Source organism: Schistocerca cancellata, chromosome 5 (assembly GCF_023864275.1).
Source record: "Schistocerca cancellata isolate TAMUIC-IGC-003103 chromosome 5, iqSchCanc2.1, whole genome shotgun sequence".
Lineage (NCBI taxonomy): Eukaryota > Metazoa > Arthropoda > Insecta > Orthoptera > Acrididae > Schistocerca > Schistocerca cancellata.
The window spans coordinates 81,203,690-81,215,888 of record NC_064630.1 but is presented as its reverse complement, the minus strand read 5'-3'; positions in this window follow the sequence as shown (position 1 = coordinate 81,215,888).

Sequence of the window (12,199 nt, the reverse complement as noted above, 5' to 3'; positions counted from 1 at the left end):
TCAGTGAGAAGTAATCTGTTAGTGAACTCCATTTAATTTTCATTCTAAGTAGAAAGGTGTTTAGTACTGAGAGACTTAATCCATGTACAATAACAAATTTTGCTGTGAACCATATCCATATTTCATGTCAGAAAGGAATATGTTGAAAAGTAATATTTTATGATTCTACAGTGACTATTGATAGTAATATTATTGAGACCATTCAGTTTGACCAATAGCCATGTTCTCTTATAACTGTTAGCAGTTTCCTTAACGTGAACATATGCAGGTGCCAGAGTTGATTGCACTCTCATGTGGTAAAGTATAGGTTGTGTTTGTCCGTTAAAGTTACTCATATTTATTTTCTTGAACTGTAATGTCAATCATTCTCTTGCCTGATTAGGCTGATGACTGTTTTCTTTATTCTTTGAACAGTGTAGATAGGTAAAATATTGTTTGGTACTGTTTAAATATTTACGTAATTTTGACTTTCACTTCCAATAAGCCACCTCCATTAGGTACAACACAGTCAACATAACAAAATTCCTCTCAGAGGGTAACACTGCACTGCTTCTTTATACTATAATTGCTTGAATAAAAATAATTTCATTATACAAACTGCCACCAGCTTCGAGGTTATAGTATAACAGTAGTGGACGATAGTGTTATATGTGGCTTTCCCGTGACAGGACTACTTGTTCCGTTGGTGCATAATACCTAATAGACCAAATTTGGTATTTGATTGCACAAGCTACGTAAATGCAACTGTAGTGTTATAACATGAGCTGCCACCCTCATATCTGCCAACAGACAAGATATGTCTGTACTTTCCAATTGACTTTAGATTAGATTAGATTAGATTCACTTTCATTCCAATTGATCCATAGTGAGAGGTCCTCCAGGATGTAGAACATGTCAGAAAAACAATAATACATGACAAATATTTACAACTGAAACAAATAAGCTAATGGACCTTCCATAGGTCCCAAGTGGAATGATTGTCATTTTTTTTAATGAACACTATATGAAAGAATCATTTTATAGACACTCATTTACTAAGATCGCATTAATGCACTGAATTTAAAATTAAAAAAAAATGTTTTTAATTTATAAGGTAATAAACATATAATAGAACTACTACAATACTTATTTACAATGAACACATTACTGCACTGAAATGGTGCAGAAGTTAGATTGTACTTACACACACACGCACACACAAATCAGTTAGTTCTACTGGTAAATTCATCAATGGAGTAGAAGGAGTTCACCACCAATAAATCCTTTAGGCTTCTCTTAAACTGAATTTCATTAGTTGTTAAGCTTTTTATGGCTGCTGGAAAGTTATTGAAAATGTGTGTTCCTGAATAATGCACACCTTTTTGTACAAGGGTAAGTGACTTTAAATCCTTGTGAAGATTATACTTATTTCTAGAACTGATTCCATGAGTTGAGCTGTCGGTTTGAAAAAGTGATATATTTTAATGACAAATTTCATCAAGGAATAAATATATTGGGATGCAGTAGTTAGTATCCCTAGTTCCCTAAACAGGCTTCTGCAGGACGTTCATGAGTTCTCACCACATATAACTCTTATTGCATGTTTTTGTGCCCGAAAACTTTAGCTTGGCTTTATGAATTACCCCAAAAAATAATCCCATATGATATTATGGAATGAAAGTAAGCACAGTACGCCAGCTTTTTGGCTTTTATATCCGCTGTGTCTGACACAATTCACATCACAAATAGAGATTTATTAAGATGCTTCAGCAGTTCTGTGGTGTGCTCCTCCCAGTTGAATTTATTATCAAGCTGTAATACCAAGAATTTAACGCTGCCCACTTCTATCTGCTTGTCATAGTATGTTAGGTATATACGAGGTGCATTCACGTTCTAAGGCCTCTGATTTTTTTTTCTAATTAACTACTCACCCGAAATCGATGAAACTGGCGTTACTTCTCGACGTAATCGCCCTGCAGACGTACACATTTTTCACAATGCTGACGCCATGATTCCATGGCAGCGGCGAAGGCTTCTTTAGGAGTCTGTTTTGACCACTGGAAAACCGCTGAGGTAATAGCAGCACGGCTGGTGAATGTGCGGCCATGGAGAGTGTCATTCATTGTTGGAAAAAGCCAAAAGTCACTAGGAGCCAGGTCAGGTGAGTAGAGAGCATGAGGAATCACTTCAAAGTTGTTATCACAAAGAAACTGTTGCGTAACATTAGCTCGATGTGCGGGTGTGTTGTCTTGGTGAAACAGCACACGTGCAGCCCCTCCCGGACGTTTTTGCTGCAGTGCAGGAAGGAATTTGTTCTTCAAAACATTTTCGTAGGATGCACCTGTTACCGTAGTGCCCTTTGGAACGCAATGGGTAAGGATTACACCCTCGCTGTCCTAGAACATGGACACCATCATTTTTTCAGCACTGGCGGTTACCCGAAAGTTTTTTGGTGGCGGTGAATCTGTGTGCTTCCATTGAGTTGACTGGTGCTTTGTTTCTGGATTGAAAAATGCCATCCACGTCTCATCCATTGTCACAACCGACAAAAAGAAAGTCCCATTCATGCTGTCATTGCGCGTCAACATTGCTTGGCAACATGCCACACGGGCAGCCATGTGGTCATCCGTCAGCATTCGTGGCACCCACCTGGATGACACTTTTCGCATTTTCAGGTCGTCATGCAGGATTGTGTGCACAGAACCCACAGAAATGCCAACTCTGGAGGTGATCTGTTCAACAGTCATTCAGCGATCCCCCAAAACAATTCTCTCCACTTTCTCGATCATGTCGTCAGACCGGCTTGTGCGAGCCCGAGGTTGTTTCGGTTTGTTGTCACACGATGTTCTGCCTTCATTAAACTGTCGCACCCACGAACGCACTTTCGACACATCCATAACTCCGTAACCACATGTCTCCTTCAATTGTCGATGAATTTCAATTGGTTTCACACCACGCAAATTCAGAAAACGAATGATTGCACGCTGTTCAAGTAAGGAAAACGTCACCATTTTAAGTATTTAAAACAGTTCTCATTCTCGCCGCTGGCGGTAAAATTCCATCTGCCGTACGGTGCTGCCATCTCTGGGACGTATTGACAATGAACGCGGCCTCATTTTAAAACGATGCGCATGTTTCTATCTCTTTCCAGTCCGGAGAAAAAAAATCGGAGGCCTTAGAACTTGAATGCCCCTCGTACTTGCGGGACACCCCTCACAAGTTCTGAACTTCATGTAGTGTGTTTTTTCAAACTTTAGTGACAAAGAATTGGATAGGAACCAGTGATTAATGTCCACAAATATTTTATTAGCTGATCTTTCTAAGACTACACTCGATTTGGTATTTATTGCAATGTTTGTATCATCGGCAAACAAAACAAACTTGGCATCCGGTAATGTTACTGATGAAAGGTCATTGATATACACAAGAAAAAGTAAGGGCCCTAAGATGGGATCCTTGTGGGACCCCACATGTAATTAGTTCCCAGTTGGATGATGCCTGATTGCTTAATACATGTCTCTTTCCTAATAATCCCCTTTGTTTCCTGCCAAAGATATAAGATTTGACTTCACCAGATGTTTCCTGTAAGATGCCCTCAGTCACTTTCATGATTACACAAAAAGTGACCAGAATGTTGAAATCAGGTGAACTGTGCATGTGAAGTGCTAGTACAGTCAATAAATCACATGTCTATCTTCAAAACAAATCTATGTAGGTTATTAAAGGTCGACATTGGACCACAATTTGAGGCAATTGTTGACCCTCACTGCTGAAAGGCACAAACATTTTGGACCTCACTGCAAGGTATTAAAGGTTTTTTCTCCCTTTAATAATTTTTGTGCTGCTCCAAGAACCAATTTCAAAACAATCATGAGCTAAATTTTGGGCCTCACTGTAAAGCATTGAAAGTATCTTGTTCCACAAACTGTTTCCAAAGCAATCTATACATTTTTTTTCTCTGCAAACTGTAGGAATTCTTTTATTGTCTTACATTTGTAAATTTGATATGTTGGTATTTTTGTTATTACTTATTGTTGTGCCACGTGTTTTATGATCAGTGTCCAGGTGGAATTTGGTACTACAAAAAAAAACATGGAATTCCTTCGCAGCATATATGATTGTCATTCAATAATTAAAGAGACAAATTGGTCTAGAGAAAAAAGCATTTATTTTTACACAACAATACTTTTTCTACTTTTCAGCATAATCCCCTTGAACAGTGATGCACTTGTTCCAATGGGCTACAAGCTTTTTTATTCTGGCTGCAAAGAACTCATTATCTTAATGTTTGAACCAATAAACTTTTTCACATCCTCATTGTCCTGGAACCTCCTGCTTCCTTCAGTGCACCAAAAAAAAAAGGAAATCGGTAGATGCTAAATCAGGACTGTAAGGGGGATGAGGCAGAATTTCCCTGCCCATTTTGTCAATGGTTTCACTGGTTAGTTGAGCAATATGCGTTGTCTTGCTGGAGAATAACACCTCTCCTCTGAGATCCACGATGTCTCTTTCTCATGGCTGGCTCCACCTTGTTCAAAAGCAAATCCAAGTAGTATTGGCTATTCATTGTATGCCGCTCTTCGAGATAATCACAAAAAACAGGACCTTCAGCATCCTAAATCACCATCAACATTACTTTTCCTGCTGATGCTTGGGTTTTGAATTTTTTCTTGACAGGTGAGTTGGTGTGCTTCCGCTCCATGCTTTGTATTTTTGATTCTGGTTCATAACAGTGAACCCAAGTTTCATCATAAGCTAAAATTTTGTTGAGGAAGTGCTCACCTTCTCTTACATAATGTTCCTTTAGCTCTGTGCACAGTCTCACCCTTGTTTCCTTGTGTAGCCGCATCAACTCCTCTGGGACCAATCTTGCACATGTTTTGCAGTACTTAGCTTTTTACAGATAATGTTATCAACTATCATTTCTACAGTCACACGGTGGTCAGCACAAATAATATCATCAATTCGACTTTCAAGTGAAGGAGTTGAAACTACAACTGGTCGGCTAGAACGGTGTTCATCAGTCACTGACTCACAACCATTTTTGAACTGCTCTACCCACTTGAAAAAATTTGCACAATTCATACAACTTTCATCATAAACTTCAGCATTCTACAGTATATATTCACTGGTTTCTTGCCTTCAGCATGTAAAAAATGAATAACAAAACATTGTTCAACTAATGTGGACATTTCAAGCAGACTCATCATCTTGAAATGTATTTCTGAGGTTACAAACAAAACAATGTTGATACATGAGCTGATCAGGGCCCATCCCACTGATATCAACTTAAAGCCATAAAAGTACCAAACTTGCCCTACTACCAGTTTTTTCCTCCAGACCAATTTGTCTCTTTAATTATCGAATGAACCTCGAACAATGGCCAGAGCTTCCTTTTCTATTTGAGGGTTCCTAACTTGAGCAGGTGCCAGCATTTTTTAGGCATAAGCAATAGGCTTCTCGGAGCCATCAGAATATCTATGAGCCATACTGCCCCAATCTGTAATGTGAAGTGTCCATTGCAAGGAGCAAGTGGAGGCATAATTGGTAAGTCAAAAGCAGGGTGCAATCGCAGTATGGTCTTAAGGGTGGAAAATGTGGTTTCACAAGCCGGTGACCCGCAAAACTGAGTTCCTCTATGCAGCAATGCCTGTAACAGATGTGTGATTGTCCCTGCCCCATGCAAAAATTTATGGTAGTGGGTGACTGCCTAGAAAAACCTGAGATTTTTTGACTGCCTGACATAGGGCACTGTTGTGACTCGCCGATCATTCAAAGTGCCGCCGCGCAATTGCGCGCATCCTCTACGTGCGGCGCTGTCTGCCAGCCATGCAGCAGCGCCACCTAAGCGGCCAGCCGAGCAGCGGCCACTAGACTGGGACTCTGTGCTCATTTGAATGCTAACGTGTACACGTCTTGCTTGTCAACTTACTCTGTGACTTATATGTGTTGTGTCGTTCTGAAATATATGTGTTAAACTTGACGCTATAACAATTGGCGACGAGGACGGGATTTTTTCTTTTCACCGTTGACCCACAGGGTTCCATGGCTACAGTCGAGCAACTATTGCAGAATCTCCTTGAACAGCAAACGCTTCTAACAGCGGCGATTCGTGATTTCGTCACAGCGTCAAATGCGGGGCGTTTCTCGTCGTTGGCTATACCTCCTTTTCCTCCTTACAACGAGACGGTGGAAGACTGGTCTGATTATGAAAAACGTCTTCGACAGCACTTCTTGGCATTTCATGTCACGGACGAACAACCATGTAAGTCTCTGTTCCTTTCCTGGATTTCACCTCAAATGTATCGATTGTTGTCGCAATTGGCTCCTTTGAAGGATCCTGCATCTTTGTCCTTTGCTGAAATGTTCTCACTTCTGTCTGTCTATTTTCAAAAGCAAACGCATGTGGTAGCCTCTCGTGTTACCTTTTATCGTTGTCAAAAACAGCCACATCAATCCTATCGCGCTTGGGCTGCTGAACTTCACGGCCTCAGTCGTAAGTGTAAATTTGTTACTGACGTTCACAAAGAATCCTATGCCAATTCCATGGTACGGGATGCTATTATCCGGTCGGCGCCCGACAAAAAAGTTCGGCAACGTGCCCTTCAGTTGGCGAATCCGACTCTAGATGAAGTTCTCTCCATTGCGCAGTCTTTTGAAATTTCTCACGCCGCTGGGGTGCAAATAGAGGCGTGGGGTGATGTCGGGGAAATACAACCCCTGTGCGCTGTTGACGATACGTGCGGGGCGTCCCCGCCGGCCGACGTGGCCGCAGTGTGCTCCCATGCGCAGCCTCGGCCTAGCCGTAAACAACCCGCTAAGAAACTGCAGAAAAACCCCCTGCAACTTCCTTCGTGTCCGCGGTGTTTTACGAAACATTCACGCGAGGATTTTCCCAACGTTGGGCTGTGTGTCACAATTGCAAAAAGAAAGGACATGTGTCTTCCGTTTGCAAATCTGATCGCATACATGATGTTCATGAAGATGACGCTGATTCTGATTCTGTGTTGTCTGTCAATTGCACTTCTCCCCTTTCAGGGAAGTTATTCCTCACCTCCCCCCATGAACCATGGACCTTGCTGTTGGTGGGGAGGCTTGTGTGCCTCAGCGATACAGATAGCTGTACCGTAGGTACAACCACAACGGAGGGGTATCTGTTAAGAGGCCAGACAAACGTGTGGTTCCTGAAGAGGGGCAGCAGCCTTTTCAGTAGTTGCAAGGGTAACAGTCTGGATGATTGACTGATCTGACCTTGTAACAATAACCAAAACGCCCATGCTGTGCTGGTACCGCGAATGGCTGAAAGCAAGGGGAAACTATGGCCATAATTTTTCCCGAGGGCGTGCAGCTTTACTGTATGATTAAATGATGATGGTGTCCTCTTGGGTAAAATATTCCGGAGGTAAAATAGTCCCCCATTCGGATCTCCGGGCGGGGACTACTCAAGAGGACGTCGTTATCACAAGAAAGAAAACTGGCATTCTATGGATCGGAGCGTGGAATGTCAGATCCCTTAATCGAGCAGGTATGTTAGAAAATTCAAAAAGGGAAATGGATAGGTTAAAGTTAGATATAGTGGGAATTAGTGAAGTTCGGTGGCAGGAGGAACAAGACTTCTGGTCAGGTGCCCACAGAGTTATAAACACAAAATCAAATAGGGGTAATGCAGGAGTAGGTTTAATAATGAATAGGAAAATAGGAATGCGGGTAAGATACTACAAACAGCATAGTGAACGCATTATTGTGGCCAAGATAGATATGAAGCCCACACCTACTACAGTAGTACAAGTTTATATGCCAACTAGCTCTGCAGATGACGAAGAAATTGAAGAAATGTATGATGAAATAAAAGAAATTATTCAGATAGTGAAGGGTGACGAAAATTTAATAGTCATGGGTGACTGGAATTCGGTAATAGGAGAAGGGATAGAAGGAAACGTAGTAGATGAATATGGATTGGGGCTAAGAAATGAAAGAGGAAGCCACCTGGTAGAACTTTGCACAGAGCACAACTTAATCATTGCTAACACTTGGTTTAAGGGGCTCCGGAACGCCCTATACTTGCAATGTTAAAATAACGCTTATAAATTACATCTTTCCTCACAAAGTATTTGAGGTAGGAAGTTGAACTTTTTACAGATTATTTATTGGAATATGGGCTACAACTTAACACAGGGATTTTACAAAATTTTAGTTCAGTTATTAAAGATGATTTTTTTTTCAATTGTAATGAAAATTCACAACATTTTTTTGCAATTTTTTATTTATATATTCAAAAATATACAGTTTTTTGGAAAAAGGCTGTGTTACATTATGCAGAAGGTACTGTGTAACATTTACTGAAAGTTTGAAACAAATATGTTTGGAAGATCCTTAGAAAACATGTAATTAGTATGAGAAAATAAAAGTTTTGGGAATCGAGCGACAAAGATTGGATTAACTTTTTAGTGCATTCCAGGTCCATAGGATGGATTATCTTCATCCTCTGCAAACTCCTCCTCCAGCTTCCTCTTGTTCCTCCTCCTGTTTACTCTTGCTTGTATTTCTAGACTTTTTACAGCCCTGTCTGCAGCCCGAAGGCGTTCCTTGTCTAAAGCAAGCATCGCTCGTACCATGTTAGAACCTATCTTCATTCCCATATTTCTAAATACCTTTCACCTTACAATGTTGCCATCATTGAAAGTCGCAACAGCATCATACACACCAAAGTGAAGTGTTTCTATTCCAACAAATACAATCTTGGGGATTCTCGACCATATAACACTATTTACACTTTCATTGGGGTTTTGAGTTTTTCCGTGAATACACTTTTTCAACAGTTCAGGTGCTGCTAAGTCTCTGAAAATAGGTTAGCCACAACACATACTTTATCTCACATCACTAAAATGTACCTGATGAACATAGACGTTAATAATAACACCATTTGACAGCAGTTTAACAATGCCATAGTGGGTCACGCCCATGTAGAACACATTTCAAAAAAAATTTAAAAATAGTTGTAGTCTTCGGAATTGAATAAATTATATATCTATTAAAAGGTAATAGTCTGCAGATTCAGAAAACGCAAAAAAGTAAAAATTGAACTTTTCATGATTTTGAGCCTTTCCGGAGCCCCTTAAGAATCATGAAAGAAGGTTGTATACATGGAAGAAGCCTGGAGATACTAAAAGGTATCAGATAGATTATATAATGGTAAGACAGAGATTTAGGAACCAGGTTTTAAATTGTAAGACATTTCCAGGGGCAGATGTGGTCTCTGACCACAATCTATTGATTACAACCTGTAGATTAAAACTGAAGAAACTGCAAAAAGGTGGGAATTTAAGGAGATGGGACCTGAATAAACTGAAAGAACCAGAGGTTGTACAGAGTTTCAGGGAGAGCATAAGGGAACAATTGACAGGAATAGGGGAAAGAAATACAGTAGAAGAAGAATGGGTAGCTCTGAGGGATGAAGTAGTGAAGGCAGCAAAGGATCAAGTTGGTAAAAAGACGAGGGCTAGAAGAAATCCTTTGGTAACAGAAGAAATATTGAATTTAATTGATGAAAGGAGAAAATGTAAAAATGCAGTAAATGAAGCAGGCAAAAAGGAATACAAACATCTCAAAAATGAGATTGACAGGAAGTGCAAAATGGCTAAGCAGGGATGGCTAGAGGACAAATGTAAGGATGTAGAGGCTTATCTCACTAGGGGTAAGACAGATACTGCCTACAGGAAAATTAAAGAGACCTTTGGAGATAGAGAACCACTTGTATGAACATCAAGAGCTCAGATGGAAACCCAGTTCTAAGCAAAGAAGGGAAAGCAGAAAGGTGGAAGGAGTATATAGAGGGTCTATACAAGGGCGATGTACTTGAGAACAATATTATGGAAATGGAAGAGGATGTAGATGAAGATGAAATGGGAGATACAATACTGCGTGAAGAGTTTGACAGAGCACTGAAAGACCTGAGTCGAAACAAGGCCCCCGGAGTAGACAACATTCCATTGGAACTACTGATGGCCTTGGAAGAGTCAGTCCTGACAAAACTCTACCATCTGGTGAGCAAGATGTATGAAACAGGCGAAATATTCTCAGACTTCAAGAAGAATATAATAATTCCAATCCCAAAGAAAGCAGGTGTTGACAGATGTGAAAATTCCGAACAATCAGTTTAATAAGCCACAGCTGCAAAATACTAACGCGAATTCTTTACAGACGAATGGAAAAACTAATAGAAGCCGACCTCATGGAAGATCAGCTTGGATTCCGTAGAAATATTGGAACACGTGAGGCAATACTGACCTTACGACTTATCTTAGAAGAAAAATTAAAGAAAGGCAAACCTATGTTTCTAGCATTTGTAGACTTAGAGAAAGCTTTTGACAATGTTGACTGGAATACTCTCTTCCAAATTCTAAAGGTGGCAGGGGTAAAATACAGGGAGCGAAAGGCTATTTACAATTTGTACAGAAACCAGATGGCAGTTTTAAGAGTCAAGGGACATGAAAGGGAAGCAGTTGTTGGGAAGGGAGTAAGACAGGGTTGTAGCCTCTCCCCGATGTTATTCAATCTGTATATTGAGCAAGCAGAAAAGGACACAAAAGAAAAATTCGGAGTAGGTATTAAAATCCATGGAGAAGAAATAAAAACTTTGAGGTTCGCCAATGACATTGTAATTCTGTCAGAGACAGCAAAGGACTTGGAAGAGCAGTTGAACGGAATGGACAGTGCTGAAAGGAGGATATAAGATGAACATCAACAAAAGCAAAACGAGGATAATGGATATTCGTCTCTGTGGCGATTTCAAAGCCACTGTAAATGCTCAATGCCTCATCGACACTTACCCTATGCCCCGTCCTGAAGAACTGTTCACTAAACTTGCTGGATGCCAGTATTTTTCTAAAATTGAACTGTCAGAAGCTTATCATCAACTTCCTCTCGACGCTGCTTCCCGGCAGTTTCTGGTCCTTAACACACCTTTCGGCCTCTATCAATACCAATGCTTGCCATTTGGGGTTGCTAGTGCCCCTGCTCTCTTTCAGTGATTCTTGGAACAATTATTGCTCCCTGTCCCTGGGTGTATCAATTACATGGATGACATTGTTGTCACTGGCTCCACCACTGAAGAACATCTTCATAATCTCTGCACACTTTTTCATGTCTTACAGACTGCCAGTCTTAAGTGTAATCTTCAGAAATCACAATTTTTTCAGGCATCTATCACGTACTTGGGGTTTCAACTCTCTCGGGATGGTATTCATCTGCTTCAGTAAACTGTCGCTGCGATCGATGCCCTTCCTCGCCCTACATCTGTTAAGGAACTGCAGGCCTTCTTGGGGAAAATAGCATACTATCACAAGTTTTTACCGTCTGCGGCTTCGGTGGCTCAGCCGTTGCATCGCCTGTTGCATAAGAAAGTGCCTTTTCACTGGTCTGCGTCATGCGAAGCGGCTTTCCAGAAATTGAAGACTATGCTGAAACAGGCCCCGTGCCTGGCTACTTATCAACCTGGCCAACATCTTGTTCTTGCCACAGACGCCTCTCAATACAGGGTCAGTGCAGTTTTCTCTATGGCTCAAAATTTCATCTTGTTACGGATCACAAACCACTTGTTTCCTTGTTTCATCCATCAACGTCACTTCCCGACAAGGCTGCACATCGCCTCCAGCATTGGGCTCTTTACTTGTCTCGTTTCAATTATGAGATTCATTTCCGGCCAACAGCTCAACATGCAAATGCTGATGCTCTGTCTCGCCTTCCCATGGGTCCTGATCAGGCATTCGATAGGGACGAACTTTTGTGTTTCCACCTGGATGTTGCCGAGCAGTGGGTTGTGGACGGGTTCCCCATCACTGGGGACAGGCTGGCGGCTGCTACGGGTTCTGACCCTACCCTCTCCCGGGTTTTACGCTGTATTCAGAAGGGTTGGCCAGATCGCCCGTCCGCTAAGACTTCTGATCCGTTGCGGAACTACTACGCTTTGCACTACCGCCTCACGGCTAGGGATGGTGTTATCCTCCTCTCCACTGACAATGCTTCGCCGCGTGTTGTGGTACCTGCGTCTTTGCATGCTTCGGTCTTGCGCCTCCTTCACCAAGGGCACTGGGGTGTGTCTCGCAAAAAATCTCTGGCGCACCGTCATGTGTACTGGCCTGCCATCGACTCTGAAATAGCACACATGGTCGCTGCCTGCGGCCCTTGTGCGTCACAGGCCGCTGCCCCGAAGTCATCTTTG